This window comes from Argiope bruennichi, chromosome 5, assembly GCF_947563725.1.
Source record: "Argiope bruennichi chromosome 5, qqArgBrue1.1, whole genome shotgun sequence".
Classification (NCBI taxonomy): domain Eukaryota; kingdom Metazoa; phylum Arthropoda; class Arachnida; order Araneae; family Araneidae; genus Argiope; species Argiope bruennichi.
Genome location: NC_079155.1, coordinates 101,705,865 through 101,715,695, shown reverse-complemented (window position 1 = coordinate 101,715,695; position 9,831 = coordinate 101,705,865). Strand labels below are relative to the sequence as shown.

Sequence of the window (9,831 nt, the reverse complement as noted above, 5' to 3'; positions counted from 1 at the left end):
ATTCCTGAAGGCCCTTACAGCTGGTAGATTTAGCAATAAAAAGAAAAATGCCACAGTCTTTGTTGTTTTTGTGTTTATTTTATTTTAATCCGAATATACATACATTCGAGTATTATCACAAGATATTTCGGCATTTCACATCCACCATGATAAGTTGAGAGGTTTGAATCGCAGTACACGATTGAAAATAATAATTTTAAAAAATTACTTAAAATACAAAAATAGTCAAGAACGATTTTTGTTTTCTCAAACGTTCTGATCCAAATTAGACAAAATAATTACCTAAATTGTAATCATATTTTTATTAGAATTGTATAAAGCACATAAGAAAAACAAAACAAAAAGTCCCATATTCTAATAATTATATCTCGGTTTTGTACGTTAAAAGTTTATGAAGTCATTTTTCCTTATTTAACTATCATTTTTGTGATTGAAATATTAAATTATTAAAAATAATTCAATTCTCGATATTTTCATTTATTCTTTAAGTAATTTTTTCATCAATTATTGAATTAATACGAAATTTGTTTCTAGCCTGGCAAATCAAGTTTGCACTAGGTCTCGATTTTGTTCGTGGCGGCCCTATTTTCTCCCTGTCTCTTATCATCTTAAAGCGCAAAAAATGGTTATGGAAAGAAGAAACCACTGCCATGTATAATAAAATGCTTACAGTCCTTTTGACAGAAGCCATTTTTGAAGATTGGCGTTCCCAAAACAATTAGGCACCTGAAACAAGCTACCTTCGGTAAGTAAGTCAAAACCTTCTTGTCGTAAATCGAAATTATAAAAGCTCTCGAAATCGCTTCTATCAAATATATCAAAGGGTTGAAATGTTACTGTCTCAAGAATATTTTGCAAAATATGACTTATAGAACTGGGGGACTTCTTGGAAATGCAGACTTAATAATTTTTTCAGAAATATATTCATTGACACAAACAACATAGAATATAAATCTATCTTAACAACACTTATCTTCATATGAGCTAGAAGTCAGACTTCTGCCCTCGGGGGCTCAGGGTCTTTACCCTCAGAAGCTACTGCACCCCCTTTCCGTGGTAACGCGGACATGATATCATCATCATCATCAACAACAACACTTATTGAATATTTTTCAATATGAAATATATTCTTATATTTATCGGTTTAGAAATTGCTTACGGTATTATGATTAAAGTGAATAATGAAGTCATAAGAGCAAGGAAAGCATTATTTTTATATCTACGTAGGGAAACTGTCAATACTTAATTCAATAAAAATTTACAGTTCATTTCTTTTTAAAACAAATATTTTTTTACAATTTCTTGACTGTCAAATTTTAAAAAGACAAAATATAATTGAAAAGATTAAAAACGCTGTATATAGAGCATTGTTGACCAGGGTTAAACAACGTACGATATAAATTATGTTATTTGAATGGTCAGTATTATTTAGAACATTTTTTTTTTCAAATGGAAGTATATCTCTGACGGTTTAAAAATTGTCTACTGTGCCATGAACAGGGTGGACATCTTGAATAAAATCGCAGTAAGAGCCAAGGAGGTATTTATTTCATATCTAGACAGGAAAATGGTTAATTGAATGTTAATACTTTTTTCGGCTATTTTTGTGATAAGCGAATTTACAGCTCATTTCTTTTTAGCATAGATATTTTTTAATGTTTCATTTCGTCGAAGCTTTAAAAAAGACCAGAGATAACTGAAAAGGTCCAAAATACTGTATGTAGAACGCCATAAATTACATGCCCCACTTCACTGAAACTGCTAAAGTCATATAAGATAAGCTGCAATGTTAACCTGTAAAAAGAGATTGTTTTCTGCTCCATAAATAAGACAGAAAATTCGTTATTTATTACCGAGGCTCCAAATGTGATGAACCTCAGAAAGACAGCATTGTCTCTCTTGAGATTTATACGGTGTAACCGACTCTTCTTATCAAAGGAAGCAAACAACACGTGATAAAAGTGATGATTTTACCTTTAAAAAAAGCTCAATGCTTAGAAAAACAATAAAAAAATGGCTCAAAATTATTTTAAAAATTTTCTAAAAACAGAAATATTTAGACATGCAGATTTCAAATCTGGCCAGCTAATAAAATGTAAGGCGTATTACTGTATTTACTCGATTTTGAAACCGATGTTAAGTAGAATGAACAACTTGATAATTCTACACTTCGTTAATCTAGCTCATTCAGTAGTCTGATGCTTTCTGAAAATCGAGTGGGTAAAAAGTGTAAAAAGAAAAAAATGTCAGTTGCAAAACAAGCAGCACATATTTTGGATTATACTTAATAATGTATCTCAGAAATAATATGATCTTCTGCATAATTTTACATATTTTGTGCAATAAACATAGATTTTGCTATTAAAATTTTTTAATGGATTTTCACCCTTCTGGTGCTTTTATTAATCTGGCAGTTCTCTAGTCTGATATTTACCATCCGAGCGACTACTTCATTACTTTAACCAGTTAACTGCGGGAAGTATTTTTTTAAAAAATCCTTTACACGGTGCGTGATCAAAATCAAGGGATGACTTGTATAACGTCGAATACAATAAAAATGGTTGCATAATAAATTTCGAGAAAAAAATCATAGTAAAGCGAATAAGATTTCATTTTTATTAGATAGAAAATTACATTCCAGCCATTCCAAAATGAGCATTTGGATTGACGTGTATATAAATCGAATGCAATTAATATCATTTCTACCGGCGTCCTGGCATAGAGGTAGCGCGTCTTCCTCTGCCGCTGGGCGTATCGGGTTCTAACACGTTGTTCTTTACCTTGTTTTCTATCTGTGAGGTGTATAAAAGAGCCCCCCCTCACAGATAGAAAAAGATAAGCACTACACAACCCCTTTAAAAAGGGGTTGTGTAGTGCCATCTTCATATGAGCTAGAAGTCAGACTTCTACCCTGGAGTGCTCATGGCCCTTACCCTCAAAAGCTAGTGCACGAACTCGGCTTAAATCGCTGACTTTGTCAGCGGGCTTGTCTAAGTCAAGTGCAATAAGTAACAACAACAATATCATTTCTACCTTAACAGAAGAAATTACTTAATATCATTGACTATCAAATGTGTTTTGTCTAGGTTTCACACTTCCTCAAACTAAAACAGAAAATCAACTTACAATGCTAATACTCGTAATGCTTCATAAGTGCAGTTCCTATAATGTTTTTAATTTAATTAAAGTTGCTGGAGACAATAATATATACCAGTGTTTATCAAGATGCAGCATGTTCTCTTTGACGAGGGAGATGCGAAAACACTAGAAAAGAATATATAAAAATGTGAAATAATTAATTTGCGAGATATAGTAACAGAAGATGTAAAAGTGAATTATAACCAACAATTCTTAGAGAATGTGTTAGTATGAAGTGTATAACCATATGGATAGCATAACAACAGCTTTTATATTAGAAAACTGCGATTCCAAAATTGTATTAAAATCATTGAAAGAGTATCTATTAAAACTTTTATGGTAAATTGCATTCCAAGTGTAAAAAAGTTAAGAATCATTATCACTTATCACGCTGTTATATAAATCAATTTATTTATATGCTAGCCGCCTTTGGCGACAAATTGGTTATGATTCCATCAACAGAGTATTTTTAGACATAAAATTACGGTATGCATTGAAGTCAAGTTATTTGAATAGTCTTACATTTGATCTGTTTATTATGCACCCAAACCATTATAAGGAGTTAAATCTTAGGAAATCTTAGAGCAATAAAAAATATAACTGTTTGGGAAATCTATCTTATTGCATTTTACTTTTCGCAATATTATAGTTTCATTTTCTTATTGTCATGCAAATGGAGCAGATAATAAAGAAAATCTTTCTTTTGCTTTTAAAAAATAGAAGAAAATTATGCAATTGAATATTTGATGAAGTAAGAGAAATAATTTGAATTTCAGTATAACAAATTGTTGTTCACAAATTACGCTACAAACTATGAAAGAATTTTTTTTTTATTCTTAAACTCGGCAAAAAAAAAAAAAAAAATGTACGGCATTTAAATTGATATTATTAAAAAGAATTTTTTAAGATTTAAGACGATGCAAAATCACTTTTGTCCAATAATATTTTCAGAAATTAGTGCAAAAAAATTTTAATTTTTAATTCATAATTTTTTTTAAAAAAAGTCGTTTTGACTTGCATATCTCCAACCTTCTGAATATATGCAATGGGTAAAAAAAAGTTTCAGTACGCAACTATGACTGTTAAAATAAAGTTAAATTTTTGACACAAAATACTTTGTAATGAAAATGAAAATTTGAAAATTGGTTTAATACAATTTCATTTAATATTTATAAATATTATAAAGGAAAAATATATTTTATTATATATTGAATGTATTAAAATATTCTACGCCCCTGTTAGATAAAATATTTTCTTATTTCTAAATGCCTATTAGCTAAACTTATGATTGAGTTTTAAATGTTACACTTGAGGTAATATTAGTTTTAAGCAAATATTACAATCGGTAGAGCAAATAAACAGAATTGAAAAGACTTTTATTATTTTTTGTGAGAAACAATGATAATCTTTCACGATAATTTTTGTCTTTTTCGTGAAAGGTTAATACCAACTAATATCAATTTAAAGATAAGTAAAATAAAATTTCTAAGCTGAACTTGTGGTCTTTATTTGCAAACGATAACGTTCTATTCTTAGTGGTATCCTAATCATCCCTCCTCCATCTGATAAGCGACAGTAAACCTGAGTGGATCGGTGGTTAATTCTGGATACTTGCTGTTGAAAAGCTAACAGCACTTTGTCCGGATGTTTGCTCCAAAGACCTAAATCGGTTCTTACTAATATTACAATACTACGCCGTTAGTTTATATAAGTTGGGTTCCACTCTGAAATAGATTGTATTTATGCTCCTGCGTTGCAAATATGTAAAAATAACTATGGCAATTGTAGTTGCTACGAAGTACATGATTTGTAAAGCTCTTTCTTGCAATTTATTGATTTGCTCACTTGTACTGAGGAGAGGAAAAAAATAAATAAAAAAAAAACAGACCAAGATTAGTCATATAAAGAATATAATATATTTTTTACAGAATTCAGAATAGAATTCAGTTTTTTTTCATAAGTTTAAAATAAGATGTTTAAGTTCAAAGAAAAGAATATTTATGATTACCGTAAACTGGAAGAACTTTGCAACATTTATCTTTCTTTTTTCCCCAGACTTTTTTGAACATTAGCAATGTATAAAAATACTTCAAAGGCCATCATAAACTATTAGTCTCGACCGCTTATCAAGTTCGCAAAAAATATGAAAAAAAAAACATTTTTAATTATGAAAACACTTTACAGATTAGTATTAACTCCTTATTATTAAGAAAGACATGCAAAAATATTCGAAACATAAAAATGTAAGAATTTAAAATTTACAAACTTGAAACTCTAAAAAAAGATTTTTGCAATTTCGTTAGAAAAAGTAAATTTCCCATAGTTTTCATTATAAGAAGACCATATTACATACACGATACGTATATTCGCTAAAGCTTCATCGTTCACATTAGGGAAGTTTTTTCCCCCCTTCTTACGTTTATATGGAAACATGATAACTCATACCCCCCCTCCATACAATTGAATCATAATTAGAATATATAGCCTGTATAATGGTAATGTAAGCAGATTCGTATTTAATTGCTGTCGATATAATCTCTGAGATGTGGAAGGGAAAGGTATCAAAGATGATATCTTTGTGCGCACACTACTTTTTTAAGAGCCGAAAACGGATAAAGTTCGCGAATATATTCTATGGTCTGGGTGTTATTTACTTTGTCACTTGGAAACAACTACCTGATGCACATTCGGTCATTAGTTGGAAAACTAATAATGTTTTTCATTAAGATATATCGAATGAAAACATTAAAGAATAATTCTTCCCGGAAAAAGATTTAAAACTGCACATTAAGTTAAAAAAAATTACTAAATTCCTTATTGTTTTTATTACATCTTCAGTTCCACATATTAATGATACTTATTTATTTTCCAGATGAAAATACGCAAGTAATGTAATTAAATTTTAGAGTAGTATGATTTCTCTTAGTTACAATAATTTAATGAAACTATTTCAGTGCTCAGATGTTAAACACAACAAACTATTTTCAGTTTCTGTTCCCTTATGCTTAGGTCAAAATGAAATCTTGGGACCATGATACTATTACAAATGGAAATATAAAACACTTACAATAGTGACCAAAATCGTGGAAAATTTTTGAAAAAAATGCATTTTTGAGATTTGATAGCTCGTTACAGCAATTTTATTAAAAGAAATACGATAAAATTATATATTATTTTCAAGATAATTAAACCAAGAATTTAATAAAATTGTTTTTATAAAGCATATTTATATTTGAGTAATAGTTGTAAAGAAGAAGAAAATATAGAAATAATGACATATATAAGAACTCTCATTTATGATAGTTAATACATAGTTGTTTAACTTTCAGTACATCAGTTAGTCTTGCAACGCTGTCCCATGTAATTCACCAGTACTTTTGTTTTTCAACTGTTATAATGTAATATTTTTATTGAATTATTGCTTCAATTAACTGAGTTTAATTAATATACTGCTTTTGCATCACAAGTTTTCTTTAGCCACTTCCGTAGAGTTTTAATAGTATTAAGGTTTGGGCGATTCCCAGGACATTTCAGTAATGAAATATGAGTGTTCTAAAACCATTGTTTTCTTACTGGGGCAACATACAGTATAGAGCTGAATCTTGATAAAATATAAATTCCTAATTATCTGGAAAAAGATCACATATGAAAGACATTAGTTTAGGAAGGAGTATTTCATTTAAATGTTTTGAGGCATTTATATTCCCAATAATCACACAAATTCTATCTACTCTCTTACTGCTTTACAACCCCAAATAATAACATTAATTGGATATTTAAAAACTGGTGTAATGCAATATAACTTTTGTTAATCTTCTTATGTATTTTATAACATCGCTACCAAATTGTGAGATTTTGGTGTCAATCCAAATCACACTGCTCCATTAACATGGGGGTTTCATCCAGTTTATTCTTTTCAACCTTTGTTCCGCCTTTAAAAATGGAATTTTTTTGTGGCATTTTTGCATTTAGAGCAGATTTCTACAATATGCATTGAAGGGTTCAACTTCAAATACTATTGCACAACTTCACTTAGTATATTCTATCTTTGTATTTTCTTGTATCTATATTCTATCTTTATTCTTTGTATTTTCTACTATCATGTACACAGTCATCTAGTTATTCTAAAACCACTTGGTGTGCGCCTTTCCATGTCTTAACCAATTTGGTATTCTAGTGACCGAGTGTCCTTAAACTTCTTCAAAAATTCAGAAGTACGGCCTTTAATTAGTTTATCCATTACATTTCTATCTAATTTCATTACAACTAAAGTCTTGTTAATGTAATAGTAAAATTTTACATCGATTTTTGCGTGACTATTCAAATCTCTGTGCAATTCCTCCTTTAAAAAAAAAGTTTTGACAACTTACAAATGAAAGAATACAAAAGAAAAAAAAAAATAACCAGTTTGATAGCAATAAAAAAAAATTAATAAATTCTCAACTTTAAAGCATGGCATCAATTGCTGAATTCTACTGATAACAAGATGCCATTATTTTGGTTGTTTAAACCTGTTTTATCAACTTACATAAGGTTTGCTTCTTCTTTTAAATTATTTGGATATCCCTTTTTTTAAAAAAAATAATGGAATTTGAATAAAATTTAATGCATTACATTTTCAATTAAATTATCTTTAAAATTATATAGATTCATGGTATTATTACAAATACTATTGCTCTTATGAACCATCGTATCTACAAATTGCACTTTTCAAAAAGTTCCCGCAATTGTGGACATCACTGCATTTTTTGTGCCTTTATGTGGATTTAAATCAGGGCGCCATCTATATTAGGAATGAAGAAACATATACGACATAGCATTTTTTTTTCAATTTTGTCTGCACCTATCCGTTTCCTCGAATACAAGCTCTAAACCAAAATCATCAAGTAGAATAAAACAGAACCATTCAAGGATTGCAGAAATTATAACGTTTGGACATTATAAGAAAATAAAAATATCATCATCTTAAAAGGTTTCATTAAAACTGTCTTAACTGAATTTTCTTCTTGTTATTTTCCAATTTTGGGTTCACAATAATCATATTAGAGTCAAAAAGATAGTCAAAAGTTTTAGAAATCTTACTTTAAAGAAAAACTATAATTGTAATTTATTATTTGTTAAATAAAACTGGTATTACCCATCTTTTCATAACTAGAATTCATTTTTATCCACAGTCCCCACAGCTATGAAAATATTTATTTAAATGTTAAAAAAAAAATATTTTCTGAGCTTTTCTTGAATCAAAGATTCGTTTCTTCAATAAATAATTCAGTCTTTTTGCCACTGTACAGAAATCAACCAACTTATTAACAAATTAAATAGAAAAAAAGGATTATTCCAACTTAACACACTCTATAAAACTCATCTTCTCAGATTTTTTTGTAATTCGGACATGTGCATACTTCATATAGGTAAAATCAACTCGTTTTTGATTTACAGCTATATAAAGTTTCAAAAATTTTATCCCCTATTTTTGATTCAACAATTAGACCGAAAGCAATAGAAAGAAATTTTATTTAATGTTTTAGCAGCATTCCTGATTGTGCTACAGAGTTTGAAGATGTCATTTTCTAGTATTTTTTATGCTCGTTCAAGTGATATACATCATATAGGCTAATATATGTTGTATATCACAAGAAAAACCGTAAAAATTTTGTCAAATTTAAATAAAAAATTTTATAATTTATTCTAGGAATAGTTAATGTTGCAAATCACTCGATGAAATATTAATCCTAGATCTATATTTTGCCAAATTTAAATTCATATATACCACAAGAATGAACATGAAAAATTCTGTAAAATGACGTCTTTTCCAGCTCTATAACACAATTAGAACTGCTAGAGATTTCAAAAAATTTCCAACCATAATTTTGAAGTTTTAAACTGCTGTAATTCAAAAAAGAGTTGATATGAAATTTGGTATCTTTCAAATCTGTATAAACCATACAAATGTACCAAATTTTATGGAAATCGAGATGGTAAGATAAATTTTGTTTTAAAATTGTATCGATTTGATCTGGAACCAGCCACAAATTATTCTTTATGGCAATAGAAAATCCAGTATAACTCAAGTAATACTGATAACTAAAATCTATCTAATTCTTTGTAAAAAGATTTATTTCCTAGTAAAATTTTAAAAATCCATGTTATAAAATTTCTAGGCAATTTATATCGTAAATTAAGATACTATAAAAACTTTTTGAGTTGCTGTTCAAAGCCTATTATAATTTTTTTTAATGTATAAAGATTTTTTAAAAGATTGTTTCAAAAATGAAGCTATTCTGTAACAAATAATGTAGTAATATTTTTTTACTACCTAATATTATATATATATATATATATATATATATTTGGCTATTTGATTATCAGTGAATATATGTGAAAATAATCCGATATATCAATGAAAATATTTAAGAATCATTCAAGGTTTTTAAGTTTTTGTGTCCTTAAAAATGCAACTTTAAATTATTTCTTGAACTAAAAAGTTCGAAATCGGCTAATTTTCGGACATAAAATTAGATGTTTCAGGACTTGGCATGCCATCTCTTATATTTTTTCAGATACATAGTTCAATATCAGTGTTGCCCCCCCCTTTTTTTTTTTAACTGTCATGCAATTTCATGTCTTCTTTTGGCTTGACTAGAAAATGCTCGTTTTCCCGTATCACTGAAACTTATCTTCTTACAAAACAGT

The 9,831-nt window shown here is 28.6% G+C and overlaps 1 protein-coding gene across 1 annotated transcript in view; it reads left to right on the top strand.

The window, feature by feature from the left end:
• The first annotated feature begins 569 nt into the window (after window positions 1-569).
• Window positions 570-9,831, top strand: part of LOC129968828 (leucine-rich repeat-containing protein 49-like) — a 56,157-nt gene continuing 46,895 nt past the window's right edge. Inside the window, exon 1 of the mRNA XM_056083103.1 lies at window positions 570-745. The gene's annotated coding sequence lies outside the window, so the exon portion shown is untranslated. The remainder of the gene's footprint in view (window positions 746-9,831) is intronic.